Source organism: Mustelus asterias, unplaced genomic scaffold (genome assembly GCF_964213995.1).
Source record: "Mustelus asterias unplaced genomic scaffold, sMusAst1.hap1.1 HAP1_SCAFFOLD_199, whole genome shotgun sequence".
Lineage (NCBI taxonomy): Eukaryota > Metazoa > Chordata > Chondrichthyes > Carcharhiniformes > Triakidae > Mustelus > Mustelus asterias.
In genome coordinates, this window is record NW_027590191.1 from 275,113 (window position 1) to 289,995 (window position 14,883).

Below are 14,883 nucleotides of genomic sequence, written 5' to 3' on the forward strand. Positions count from 1 at the left end.
TGTATTTTTAAACTGACGTACCCTATGGGACGGTGGTGTAGCGTTTGGTACTGCTACCTCACAGTGCGAAAGACAAGCATTCGATGCTTGGCTTGGATCATTGTCTGTGTGGAGTCTGCACGTTCTTCGTGTTTCTGTGTGGGTTTCCTGCGAATGCTCTGGTTTCTTCCCAGAGTCCAAAGATGCTCACGGTATTTGGATTGGTTATGCTGATTCTTCTGCTAATTACCTAAACAGGTAGCCAAGAGTGGTGACCACCGGATTTTCACAGCAACTTCATTGAAATGTTAATGCAAGCCTTCTTGTCACATGACTAAATAAACTTTAAAATACATCTCTTTGCTTATTATTTTCATCTCAGATCATTTTCATCAGCGACAAGTATTTCCTTCAGAATATCCTGTTTAGATGGGACATAATTGGTTCCTTCAGCGAATGACAACACCCACTGTGTTTGCCAGGACATGAAGTCGACAGCGAGGTGAAATAGTCTCACAAGTTGCTGAAGTTATCGAGGTGTACAAAAGTCTAAAGGGAACTAATGGAATAAACGTCGACCAAATGATTCCTCTATGGGGCAATGTAGAACAAGAAGACGCAGGTATAGGTTGAGAGGCGGTGGATTTAAACCTGAAATGAGGAGGAAGTACTTCTCGCAGAGAGTGTTCTCGCAGAGTGGTGAATCTCTGGAACTCGCTGCCCCAGAGCGTGGTGGGTTCTGAAAGATTGAATGGTTTCAAAAGGAGATAGATATATTTCTGATGTTTCAAAAAATGTTTAAAGGGGAAAGAAGAACAGATGGGAAAGTAGACTTGAGACCAGGGAGAGATCAGCCATGATCTGATTGAATGACGAAGCAGGTTCGAAGGGCTGAATTTGCCGACTTGAGCTCCTGATTCCTTTGTTTCTATATTACTGAGTGGAACTTTCAAAACTCAAGACCCACCAACCTCATCAATGTGGCTCCAGTGTAATCTATGTACATTACATCCACCGGTTCCCCTTTATCCACAGCACATGTGTGTCCTGGAAAGAACTTCGGAACGGCCTCATTATGCGGTTAATCGCTTTGTGATTCTCTGTTTCCGTCATCTCACATCTCCTGACTTCCACCCAACAGGATGTTATGTTTCCTCCCTCCTGCATCTCATTTGCGCAAAACGTTCTACATTTTTAAACATCCCCAGTTTCAGTGAAAGGGTAGAGAGATGAAAGATAAGCTTTGTTTCTCTGTGCACACACGCTCTCTGACTTTCTGAGCGATTCCAGCATTTTCAACTTTCAATGCAGATATATGATCTATTTTGGATGACAATGAAAATATAATTATTTTGGCAGATCTCTGCAACGAAGGCTCGTTGGTCTAGGGGTATGATTCTCGCTTTGGGTGTTGAAATTCACAAGCTTGCGAGAGGTCCCGTGTTCAAATCCCGGACAAGCCCACATTTTGCTTCTGTTGCATATTGGACAAGGTACTGGTTCTGTAAATTTATTTTCCTTGCACACGGCGGGATTGCTTCACATGGGCTTTGGGTTGAGAACCTGAGCACAATCTAACACCATAGCAGGCTCACAAGTAAATCGAAACATTTTCAATGGTTGACTCTGCTTGCAGACACGAATTGAGAGGACCTCATTCCTTCAGACGACCTCCCACGTTATGGGAGACTCGGGGGAAATAGCAGGACCCCTTGCAGAGATATCTGAATCATCGAAAGCCCAGGTGATCTGCTTGAATACTGGAGGGTGGGAAATGTCGTGCTTCTGTTTAAAAAGGGTTGCAGGGAGAAGCGTGGGAGCTACAGGTCGCTGAGCCTCACATCTGTAGTGGGTAAGTTGTTCGAAGGCAGTCTGAGAAACAGGATCCGGAGGCATTTAGAGAGGCAAGGACTGATCAGAATGGCTCTGTGAGTGGAAAATCATGTCTCACGAATTTTTATTGAGTTTTTTGAAAGGGTAACCAAGAAGGTCGATGAGGGCAGTGTAATTGATGTTGTCTACATGGACTTTAGTAGGCATTTGACAAGATACCGCATGGCAGGTTGTTGCATCAAGTTAAATCTTACGGTATTCCGCGTGAGGTAGCCAAATGGATGTAAAACTGGCTTGATGACAGAAGACAGAGGCTGGGTGTAGAGAGTTGCTTTCAAATTGGAGGCCTGTCACCAGCGGTGCGCCTCAGGGTCGGTCCTGGTTCCACTGTTATGTGTCATTTATTTTAATGATTTTGATGAGCATTTAGCAGGCATGGTTAGTAAGTTTGCAGATGACACCAAGATTGGAGGCATTGTGCACAGTGAAGAAGGTTATCGAGGATTGCAGCGGGATCTTGATCAACTGGGCTCGTGGGCTGATGAATGGCAAATGGAGTTTGTTTTAGATGAATGCGAGGTGATGCATTTTGGTAGATCGAACCAGGACAGGACTTGCTCAATTAATGGACGGGCGTTGGTGAGAGTTTTAGAAAAAAAGATATCTCGGGGTACAGTTCATCGCTCCTTCAAAGTTTAGTCACAGGTGGAAAGAGTGAGAGAGAAGGCATTCAGCATGCTTGGTTTCATTGGCCAGAACATTGAACACAGCAGTTGGGAGTCTTGTTGAAGTTGTACAAGACATCGGTAAGGCCACACTTGGAATACTGTGTACAACTCTGGCCACCCTATTATAGAAAGGATATTATTAAACGAGAAGGAATGCAGAAAAGATTTACTCGGATGATGCCGGGACAGATATTTTGAGTTATAAGGAGAGGATGGATAGCCTTGGACTTTTTTCTCTGGAGCATCATAGAATCCCTACAGTACAGAAAGAGGCCATTCGGCCCATCGAGTCTGCACCGCCAACAATCCCACCCAGGCCCTACCCCCATATCCACCCACTAATCCCTCCAACCTACGCATCTCAGGACACTAAGGGCAATTTTTAGCATGGCCAATCAACCTAACCCGCCCATCTTTGGACTGTGGGAGGAAACCAGAGCACCCGGAGGAAACCCACGCAAACACGAGGAGAATGTGCAAACTCCACACAGGTCCCGTTATTTAAGAAGGGTAGGGAGGATAACCCGGGTAATTATAGGCCGGTGAGCTTGACGTCCGTGGTGGGGAAGTTGTTGGAGAAGATTGTTAGAGATAGGATGTATGCACATTTAGAAAGGAATAAACTCATTAACGATAGCCAGCATGGTTTTGTGAGAGGGAGGTCATGCCTCACTAACCTGGTGGAGTTTTTTGAAGAAGTGACCAAAATGGTTGACGAGGGAAGGGCCGTGGATGTCGTCTATATGGACGTTAGTAAAGCGTTTGACAAAGTCCCTCATGGTAGGCTGGTGAAAAAGGTTGGATCTCATGGGATAAAGGGGGAGGTGGCTAGATGGGTGGAGAACTGGCTTGGTCACAGAAGACAGAGGGTGGTAGTGGAAGGGTCTTTTTCCAGCTGGAGGCCTGTGACTAGTGGTGTTCCGCAGGGCTCTGTATTGGGACCTCTGCTGTTTGTGATTTATATAAATGATCTGGAAGAAGGTGTAACTGGGGTGATCAGTAAGTTTGCGGACGACACAAAATTGGCAGGAGTTGCAGATAGTAAGGAGCATTGTCAGAAGCTACAGAAGGATATAGATAGGCTGGAAATTTGGGCAAAGAAATGGCAGATGGAGTTCAATCCTGATGAATGCGAAGTGATGCATTTTGGTATAAATAATGTAGGGAGGAGCTATATGATAAATGGCAGAACCATAAAGGGTGTAGATACGCAGAGGGACCTGGGTCTGCAAGTCCACAGATCCTTGGAAGTGACGTCACAGGTGGAGAAGGTGGTGAAGAAGGCATATGGCATGCTTGCCTTTATAGGACTGGGCATAGAGTATAAAAGTTGGGGTCTGATGTTGCAGATGTATAGAACGTTGGTTCGGCCGCATCTGGAATACTGCGTCCAGTTCTGGTCACCACACTACCAGAAGGACGTGGAGGCTTTGGAGAGAGTACAGAGGAGGTTTACCAGGATGTTACCTGGTATGGAGGGGCTTAGTTATGAGGAGAGATTGGGTAAACTGGGGTTGTTCTCCCTGGAAAGACGGAGGATGAGGGGAGACTTAATAGAGGTGTATAAAATTATGAAAGGCATAGATAGGGTGAACGGTGGGAAGCTTTTCCCCAGGTCGGTGGTGACGTTCACGAGGGGTCATGGGTTCAAGGTGAAGGGGGGGAGGTTTAACACAGATATCAGACGGACATATTTTACACAGAGGGTGGTGGGGGCCTGGAATGCGCTGCCAGGCAAGGTGGTGGAGGCGGACACACTGGGAACGTTGAAGACTGATCCAGAAAGCCATATGAACGGAGTGGGAATGGAGGGATACAAAAGAATGGTCCAGTTTGGACCAGGGAGCGGCGCGGGCTTGGAGGGCCTATTCCTGTGCTGTATTGTTCTTTATCCAGTGACCCAAGCCGGGAATCGAACCCAGGTCGCAGGAGGTGTGAAGCAGCACTGCTAACCACTGTGCTACCGTGCCACCCTAGTTGAAGACTGAGGTTGTTCTTATAGAGGTCTATAAAATAATGAGGGGCATAGATCAGCTGGATAGTCAATATTTTCCCCAAAGGCAGGGGAGTCTAAAACTGGAGGGCATAGGTTTAAGGTGAGAGGGGAGAGATACAAAGTGCCCAGATGGGCAATGTTTTCACACGGAGGATGGTGAGTGTCTGGACCAAGCTGCCAGATGTCGTAGGAGAGGGGGGTACAGGTTTGTCTTTTATAAAATGTTTAGACAGTTAAATGGGTAAGATGGTTATAGAGGAATATGGGCCCAACACAGGCAATTGGGACTAGTTTAGTGTTTAAAAACGTGGCGGCATGGACAATGTGGGGCGAAGGGCCTGTTTCCATGCTGTAAACTTCCATGACTCTATGCTTGTAATTCGGACAGCTGGCTGTGTGTTTATTATTGTTCATTCGTGGGTTGTGTGTCCATCCCAATCTCTGTCACTATCTGTCTCACTTTGTCTCGATGTTTCCTCAGGGTGCTCCGGTTTCCCCCCACAGTCCAAAGATGTGCGCGTTAGGTTGATTGGCCAAGCTAAAAATTGCCCTTAGTCTCCTGGGATGCGTAGGTTAGAGGGATTAGTGGGTAAAATATGTAGGGATATGGGGGTAGAGCCTGGATGGGATTGTGGTCGGTGCAGACTCGATGGGCCGAATGGCCTCTTTCTGTGCTGTCGGGATTCTAAGATTCTAAGATTCTAACGGTCCCATTGTTTTCTCCCCTCAGTCTCTCTGTCTGTGCATCTCGCACTGTTCATTTTTTGCTGTTTTTTCCTGCTGTGTCTGTGTGAGCTAAATTCCCTGGATTGATTTCTGTGATGAGGCAGTTGTCCAGGGAGGAGACATTCAGTGGGATGAGTCTGTTCTTTCTATAGTTCAGAATAACCAGAAGTAATCTGATTATAAATTCTGAAACTGGGAGACAGTTTTACAGTGTACATACCAAGACGTTGATTCCACCCAGCCGGGGTACTTGGAACAAAAATATTAAGGTGAAACATGTAAGAGGAGTTTGCTTTGTTAGGATGGAGATGAAACTAAGAAGTGGAGGATGTGAATGAAATTATTGATGATTGAGAGGAATACATTGAAACCTTGGGGATTATGTCGGTCGATTAATTGTAAACTTTTTAATCAGAATAAACTGAGACAACAAATGGACAAAAAACAGGCTAGTCTTCACATATTTTAGGATATGGAGTGCCGCTTCTTCCATGTTCCTGGCTAGCTCAGTCGGTAAAACATGAAGCTTTAATTTCAGGGTTTGAGCCCCAGTTAGGTGTCATTACTTTTAAACTTTGCTGCTTTCCTGGGTGAACTCCAGCTCCACTTTCCCCCGGCAGTGTCAACGCTGAAACTGAGACTTTCTCCATCCCACTTTGTTCACATCACATTTATTGCTTTCTGCTTTAAAGTTATCTCTGTTGCCCTGCAAGTCGACGAGTTTAGTGCTTTATTCAGCGAGAAGGATTCTTCTAATTTTGCGCCAAATTTGAAACCAAATCTGGGATATTGTGTCAGTGGAAACAATAATGATTCCCGTTGTCATTCAATCACTCCAGCCTTTCATTTTATCGTAAGGACGTTTGATCTTTCCTCCTCTCATCATCTGTTTTCCTTGACTCTGTTTTTGTTTGTAAACCATTAAATCTCTAATTTCTTCCAGTTTTATCCCACATTGTATCTGTTTCTCTGCATCTCCGTCGGTTACAGGACCACAACTATTTTTCCAAGTATTCTATTTTTAAAACCAATGGAGGGTTCTGCCTCATCACAGCTCAGGCTGTGAGTTCTATAAGCCACCGCCTGGGTGAAATGCATTACTGAACCACTCCCTCTAATCCTGCCATTAATTCTGTTACATTCAATAGTTTAATTTCCTGTGACTCTGTTGGTAACGATTTTGGAATGTCATTCGGCCAAATTGTATTACTGCCACTTGAACACAACAATATAGGTTAAAACTCCCGCAATAACTGAGAGTTTCCTGCACTGACGGATATTTTAAACTGATGTCCCCTCTGTCCCATCAGATGTTGATGGAATATCCCATAAAGGAATATTTGTTCGGCTGCAATGATAAACGTTTTCCATTTACTCCCAGTGAAGTTGGGCGGGGGGGAGGGGGGGGCGGCGGGGGGGGGGGGCGGTGGCGTGGGGGGGGGGGGGGGTTAGGTGTGGGGAGGGGGAGGGGCGGAGGGGGGTAGTTTTCAGTGACAGCTTCAGTGTATTGATAAACAGAGCCAATCGAGTTGCGCAGAGACACAATGCAATTCCAATGAAAGAACATAGACTGGAAATGTAAACACTGTTTCGCTCTTCACAGACGCACTCAGATTGGCTGAAAGTTCCAGGATTTACTGCTTTTATTGCAATGTAAATCATCTGCAGCAGGATAACTGTGTTTAATTGGTGAGTTCCCGCAATAAGGAATTATTGCAAAGAAAGCTCTGAGATCCCCCTGTGAGCTGAAAACTGACTGGTAAAATCAAAGTGTGAATAAGGTCATTAGCAGCTGACAGTGAAAAGGGATTCACTCGGTCATCCCATTCACTGATACAATAGCAGAGTCACACTGGGGAAGGACCATTCAAATACTTCACGGTTGTGATCGGATTCACACCAGGGCTGGTTCTGACCCGGGATTTCTTAGTATCATCGAATAATACAGCGCAGAGGAGGCCCTTTGGCCGATCGAGTCCACACCACCACATTAGAAACACCCGAACTGCCACCTAATCCCATCTGCCAGCATTGGACCATAGCCCTGAATGTTATGGTGTGTCAAGTGCTCATCCAGATACTTCTTAAAGGATGTGAAGCAATCCGCCTCTACAGCCTCCCATGCAGCGGATTTCAAACCGTCACCACCCTCTGGTTAAGAAAGGAAATCCTCAGATCCATCCTATGCCTCATCTTAACCCCGTGTCCTCTTGTGGCTGACCATTCAGCTCAGAGGAACAGCTGTTCCTTGTCCACTGTTTCCATGTCCCTGTTAATTATAAGGACCATGGCGAGAGTACACAGGAATCAACTTTTCCATTTGGTGGAGAGACCAATGACTAGGAGTGAAGATTTGATGTAATTGGCACGAGGTTTAGTGGGGATGCGATGAAAACAACTTTTCCCCCAGAGGGTGATGGGAGGCTGGAAATCACTAGCTGAAAGGATGGCGGGGCAGAGACCTTCTTAACATTGAAGACATATTCCGATATGCACTGTGAAGCTAAAGCACATACGGCACTGGACCAAGTGCTGGAACATGGGATTAGAATTGAGAGACGATTTTGACTGGTGGGGACGCGATGGGCCGAAGGGACGTTTCTGTGTGATTTATGACTGGGCATTTGCCCCTGTGAAAAATGACTCTTTCTGGACACTGAAGCCAACGATCTGAGTTCAAATCTTGGTGAAACCTTGCTTTTCTTTGCTGAAGCCGACATTTTATTTCAAAGGCTCAGAAAGTGGAATTCGGAACATTGAAATGTTTTCAGCAAATTCCACCGCAAATACATTGCAGACGATGCAGTGAATGTGTCTCCTGGCGCCATTGCATCATCCCCAGAGGACGATTGCTCAAGAATACAAAGGGCTCAGAGGCAGAGGTGCCACAGAAAGCAGGGGGTCCACCTACAGATGTTATTGACTCACTTATCTGTCCCAATTTACATAAGAGGTGGGACGGCGACAGTCCAGAGTGCTAACCGTTACACCATGGAAACGACAGCACTCTGACCTAAAACACTAGACCATTCTTCCAACTCAGACACACACACACACTTGCACAATAATTGTCTGTCTCCAGTTGAATAGTTGTTGTTATGTGACATCAGCTGCCCCTTTCTTTGAACAGACGAGTTAAAGAGAAGAGAAAAGACTTTAAAAAACACTGATGTTGCAGGCATCTGTCGCCAGAGGCTCAGCAATGTGCAATGTAATAGAAGTTAAACTGGCTGACAATTTGTCCTCTCGCTTCGTACTTGGTGAAAAATTTAAACGAAATTTCCTTCAGTAAACCAATCATCAGCTTTTGGAAAGAAATCAAGAATCCGCCTCTGGATCCAGAGTGCTCACCATTCGACCAGAGCACATAGAACAGAGCAGCCAGATGCTAATTCTCACTCAAAGCATTTCACCCACTTGGTGTTGCTGCCATATTGAATGAAAGAGGTCACATGCTTTGAGTGACCATTTGCAGCTGACTGCTGTGCTCCTGGATCTGTGGTGTAATGGCGAGCACTCTGGACTCTGAATCCAGCGATCCGAATTTAGATCTCGGTGTAACCTTGCTTTTCTTTGCCAAAGCCGATGAAGGGTTTGCTGAAGGGCATTTTATTTAAAATTCTCAGAAAGTGGTATTTTAAACACTGCAGACGATGCAGCGAATGATTCTGCTGGTGTCATTGCCTCAACCCGAGAGAACGATTGCTCAAGAATACAAAACGCTCAGACACAGAATCATTGAATCCCTCCTGTGCAGACGGGAGCCATTCGGTCCATCGAGCCTGCACCGGCAACAATCCCACCCAGGCTCGATCCCCGTAACCCCACGTATTTGCCCTGTTCGTCCCTCTGATGCTATGGACAATTTAGCATGGCCAATCACCCGAAGCCGCACATCATTGGATTGTCCGCCGGGTGCTCGTTTTCCTTCCACAAGGGGAGAAAGTGCAAACTGCACATAGACAGACACCCGAAGACAGAACTGAACCCCGGTTCCTGGCACTGTGAGGCAGCAGTGCTAACCACTGTGCCACCGTGCCAGAAAAGCCACATAGGTCAGGGTTCCCCTAGCAAAACCATTCATTGAATCACTTGTCCCAAGTTAAACAAGAGTTGGGATGATGAGCATACTGGTTCCCCGAGATTCAAACTCGGATTGCTGGATTAAGAAACCAGAGTGCTAACCGTTACACCATGGAACCAACATGGCGCATGTTTAAGGCAGGAAACCTTTCACCCAGATATCACTTGCACACTCTTTCTCAATAATTGCCAGACTACTTTCGAAGGATTGTTGTTGTTTGGCACCAACTGCTCCTTTGTTTCGACAAAGCTTTAAAGAGTAGCGAAAAGTAAGGGAGAAAAACACAGATGTTGCAAGCACCTGGCGCCGGAGCATCAACAATGTGCATTGAAATAGCAGTTGAACTGGCTGACAAATTGTCCTCTCGATTCACACTTTGTGAAAAATTTAAATGAAATGCTCTTCCGCAAAGCAATCATCATTATTGGTAAAGAAAGGGACGGCCTCGCTGAAGTTTGAACACAGATCGTTGGATTCAAAGTCCAGAGTGCTTACCGTTACACCACGGAACCCAGGATACAACAAAGCGCTGCAAATGACCTGTGAGACATGACTATTTCTGCTGCTATCTCCCGATACGGCTTGCGAAGGAAATGACTTGATGTCGAACTGGGGGACTGTGTCTTCGCAGAGTGAGGCGTTTCTGTTGCACTTGCTGTTGCTGCCACATCGAATGAAAGAGGTCAAATTCTTCGAGTGATCATTTGCAGCTTGTGGGCGCGTTTCGGGATCCGTGGTTTACCGGTGAGGACTCTGAACCTTGAATCCAACAATCCGAGTTCAATCCCGCCAGCGCATTGCTTTTTTTTTGCTGAAGGGCATTTTATTTCAAATTCTCAGAAAGTGGAAGTCTAACCACTGAGAAAATCTTAGCGAATTCCACCGCAATCACATTGCAGACGATGCAGCGAATGACTCTCTTGGCGTCATTGCATCAGATCCAAAGGACTTTTCCTCAAGAATACAAAGCGCTGAGAGACACGGAAGCCACAGTGGGCAGGGGGGTCCACCTTCATGTGTCGTGTCATTCACTCACTCATCTGTCCCAACTTAAACTAGACTTCGGAGGCGACAGGCCAGAGTGCGATCCGTTACACCATGGAATTGACAGCACTCTGAGCCAAGGCACTACACTTTTCTCCCAAAACACACACACACACACACCTTCACACACACGCATTCTCTCTTTCAAACATACACACACACACACTAGCTCAATAATTACCAGACTCCAGTCGCACTGTTATTTTGTGACACCAACTGCTTCTTACTTCCAACAGATGATTTAAACTGTAGATAAAAGATGAAAAGCACTGACATTGCAGGCATCTGGCGCCAGCGGCTCAGCAATTTGCACTGTCTTCGCAATTGAACTGGCTGACAAATTGTTCTCTCGATTCTGATTTTGTGAGAAAATTAAGCGAAATGCTTTTTAACATATCAATCATCTGCATTGACAAATTAAAGCAAGGTTCCGCCGAGATTTGAACTCGGATCGCTGGATTTAGAGCCCAGAGTGCTCACCATTACACCACGGAACCCAGCACTGGGCAGTCTGACAATGTTCGTTCAATACCTGTGCCAATTTGAACAGCAGGGAGAAATATCAGTCCCACTCACAATCCCGTCAATTCCCAAAGCAATCCATGTTCACAGTGCCCTTGCTGGTTCATTCTGTCAAAATGTGTAAGCTACCTTCAACCGCATTAAATTTCACTGTAGCTCACCACATTCAAAGAGCAATGTTAGCATCGAACTGATATGAACCTTACTGCGGTAAATGTACTGAACAACATCAGCTTAACACAGCTCTGTTTTCGTCACAATGGAAGCCAGTGTGAAAATATCAACAATTTCAAATCTTAACAGACAAGAAGGAGTTTGTGTCTGTGGATAACTGGCGCTGTGCACGTTGCTGTAATCAGTATCTGGGAGAATCAGGCAGATGAGATCCTGGTGGTCTCGTGGTTAGGATTCGGCGCTTTCAGGGTCGCAGACTGCCTTCGATATATTCAGATTTAAAAAAATAAGCAAGCCAGCAATACTTCCTCTTCCAAAGCACCTCTGCCAGAATCAGTGCAGAGAGATTTGTAGTTTTGTTTCCGAGTTGGACATTTTACATGGGTGACAGGCTGAGATCAAACACAGATAGTCAAAGGCAGTGATAGGCTGCAAAGCGCTGACGATGGAGATGGTGATACAAGCTAAAATCCGGGTGGTAATAGGTCAGGTTTAACCGTTTACATTGACAGAAATATCACTTATTTCTGGATAAAAATCTCGGGCTAAATGACTTCTAGAAAACTTCTCTCTGAATGAAACACTAAACTATTTGACTTCTACTGATTGCAAACAGTTTTTATTCAGAAATCCGTCATTGTGAGATGAACAACGCGGGATGGAGAAAGTCTCAGTTTGAGTGGTGTCACTGCCGGAGGAATGGAGAGCTGGAATTTAACCAGGAAATCAGCAAAGTTTAAAAACTATGGCGCCCAACGTTGGGCTTGAACCCAAGGCTCTGAAATTACATCTGTTATGCAACCGACTAAGATAGCCAGGCTACTGCTGTGATAACCTTCGTCCGACTCTTAATATGCATGAACCCAAATGTTGTTCGAATCTGGTGTCTCAGTTTGTTCTGATTACAAAGTTTACAATTAACGGACCAACAGCATCCCCATGGTTACCAAAAGAGAAAATGCTGGAAAATCCCAGCAGGTCTGCCAGAATGAGAAAGGAGCTGAAGTTTCGAGTCCTGATGTCACTTTTCCAAAGCTCAATTTGAAATGTCAGCTTTGAAAAGGGTAATCTGGACTCGAAACGTCAGCACATTTCTCTCCTTACAGATGTTGCCAGACCTGCTGAGATTTTCCAGCATTTCCCCTTTTGGTTTCAGATTCCAGCATCCGCAGCAATTTGCTTTTATCCCCAAGGTTACAACGCGTTCCTCTCAATCATCAATAACATCACTCAAATCTTCTACTTCTTAGCTGCAGTTCCTTCAAACATTACAAACTCCTTTACATCTTTCATTCTGATCTTTTCTCTGTAACATTTCAAGATTCAACTTTTGAACGAATATGAATCATTTTGTGACGGTAACAGCTGTTCGTTCCCATCGGGAACTGAAGCACATAGAGACACATAGAAAACGAAGCAAATACACACACCCGAGAGACAGGGGCCTGAGGAGAGACAAACACAATGAAAACAAGCCTGACACTAACGTGGTTCTGATGGTGTTCCAGTTCCGGCTGCAGCATCCGTGAATATTTCTGTGAATTAACGGAAATGGGACCACGCCCGAGTTTTTGCATGGATTTGATTTAATTCACTCTGTAGACATACAAGTAAAAGCAGGAATAATGAAAAGCGGGAAATCCCAATGGATTTTAACTCGATCGCGTTAATCACTCGGACACGATTACCAGTTTCTAAGCTATTAAGTCCAATGCAGGTCCAATGTAACAGTTACTCTACAATTTACTTTAAACGTCATTACTTTTAACGTCATTAATCGAACATGTAATCACTAAAAAATCATGCAGTAGAATGTAGCATTATTCATTTTGACAGGAGGAACGAGCAGAGGCAATGCAAATATGAATTGCTGTGGGCAATTGATAGGCTTGTGGAACCAGCTTCGTTCCTCCTCCAGCAAAGTAGATCCGCTAGTTCAAAACCCGTCATCGTTTATGTGCAGTGTAGTGGTTATCAAATTCGCCTCGCACGCGAAAAATTCTGTTTCGGAAACCCGACAGGAGCACTTCCAATGCTTCAGTTTCAGAATAGCTCCGATTTCAGTATGATTTGCATTCGTCATTAAGCATCAATTGCGTGGCTGCGCGTAATCAGCATTTTCTGTTTTCAGTGAGTGACTGTGAAGGGCAAAACAAGACTCACCTTCCAGCTGGATATCTTGTATCAGACTTGGAAAAGTCAGAGATGTAACAACAACATCAAGCTCAGAAGATAAATCACATGGCCCAAACATTGTTCACTCAAGGATCTGATACATGACCAAATCTGCCGCTCTCAAGTCACATTATTTTAACTTCCTGTTCTACATCTCAGATATTTCCACACCCATCAAATATCAAGCAACAAAAATTCAGCCTGCTCCTCACTCCACAGTTTATGGTAAACTTTCTGATCTTCCCAAGTAGTTGGCTTCATTACAGCACTTTTTTTTTGTAAACCAATGGTCGCGAGTCAAATTCTCGCTGGAGCCTGAGGTTTCGTTTGAGATTCCGGTAACAAGTTAGATGGTGAAGTAAGTTGTGGGGAGGAGACAGACATTTTAGATTAATGAGCAAGAAGATTTAGTTACGGAGGGAGAGAAGTAGAAAGAACAGGACCGACTTGAAAAAGTTGAGAAAGTTATGTGTTGATGTTCAAAGTGGTGAATGGGTATTTTGGTCTTCATTATCAGGGGAATGAAATGCAAGAATCAAGAAGTCTGCCACAATTGTAACCTGGTTCTTCTGAGACCACAGCTGCAACACTCTGTGCAGTTTTGATCCCCACGATGGAGAACTGATAGACTTACATTGAAGCTTGTAGAGGGAATGCTCGAAAGATTGGATCCTGAGATGAGGGAGTTGTCCAATGATTAAAGGCTGAGTAAATTGGGTGTTTATTCTCTTAAGTCAGACGAAAGAACGGAGATTGTTTCCGCTGGTCAGAGAATCTAAAAGACGGGACACATTCTCAGGATGTGGAGCTGGTCATTTAGAACTGTGTCAGATGCTATATCAGAGATTTGGTTCAGAATTGGTGGGCCACATGTCCTGATTCTGCATTGCAGGGACACAATGATAGGAATAGATTTAGCAATGTCGAATTCAAATAAAATTAGACAAATTATATCAGTCCTGCACATATTATGAAATCTATTTTCATTCTCAGTAACCGATAGAAATTGATGCTGTGATTGTAGATATACAACTATGACGCACCATCACACCGAGTAAATCCACTGCCCGCTTAAATGTTGATCAGTGAAATTTTAATCAGCTTCCGCTATGAAACATGCGGGAACTGACCCAATAAAGTCTCCATTCAGAAAAAAAAGTGTCATTCCCTCTTACAACTTCAAAGCTTTTGCCATTTTTTGTACCATTTAGCGTGAAAATTTATACAGTAATTGAACAGAGATTTGATGCTAAAAATATGTCCACATGTTCCCTCCAGGTACATAACCAAGTGACGCACACAGAGGAGCAAACATAAACATAGGCGGTGAGCGTGACAGACGCTTGAGGAACGACAAAGGCGGAGGCTTGACGCTCAATTGTCGAGCATTTGACTGCATATCTAGAGGTTCCTTGATCAATTCGGGTATACTCTTCAGTGTATTTAACTGGATTTTTTTGTAATTCGGACAGTCCTTCAGTAGTTGGAAAGTTCTTTATGACGTCCGCTGGTCGGAAGAGGCTCTATATAAATGCAAGTCTGACTGTATTTAACGATCTTCAATCCCAGTCCTCTGTTTACTGACTCAAGTCAATGGAAATAGTTTGTCCATATCTGCTCTA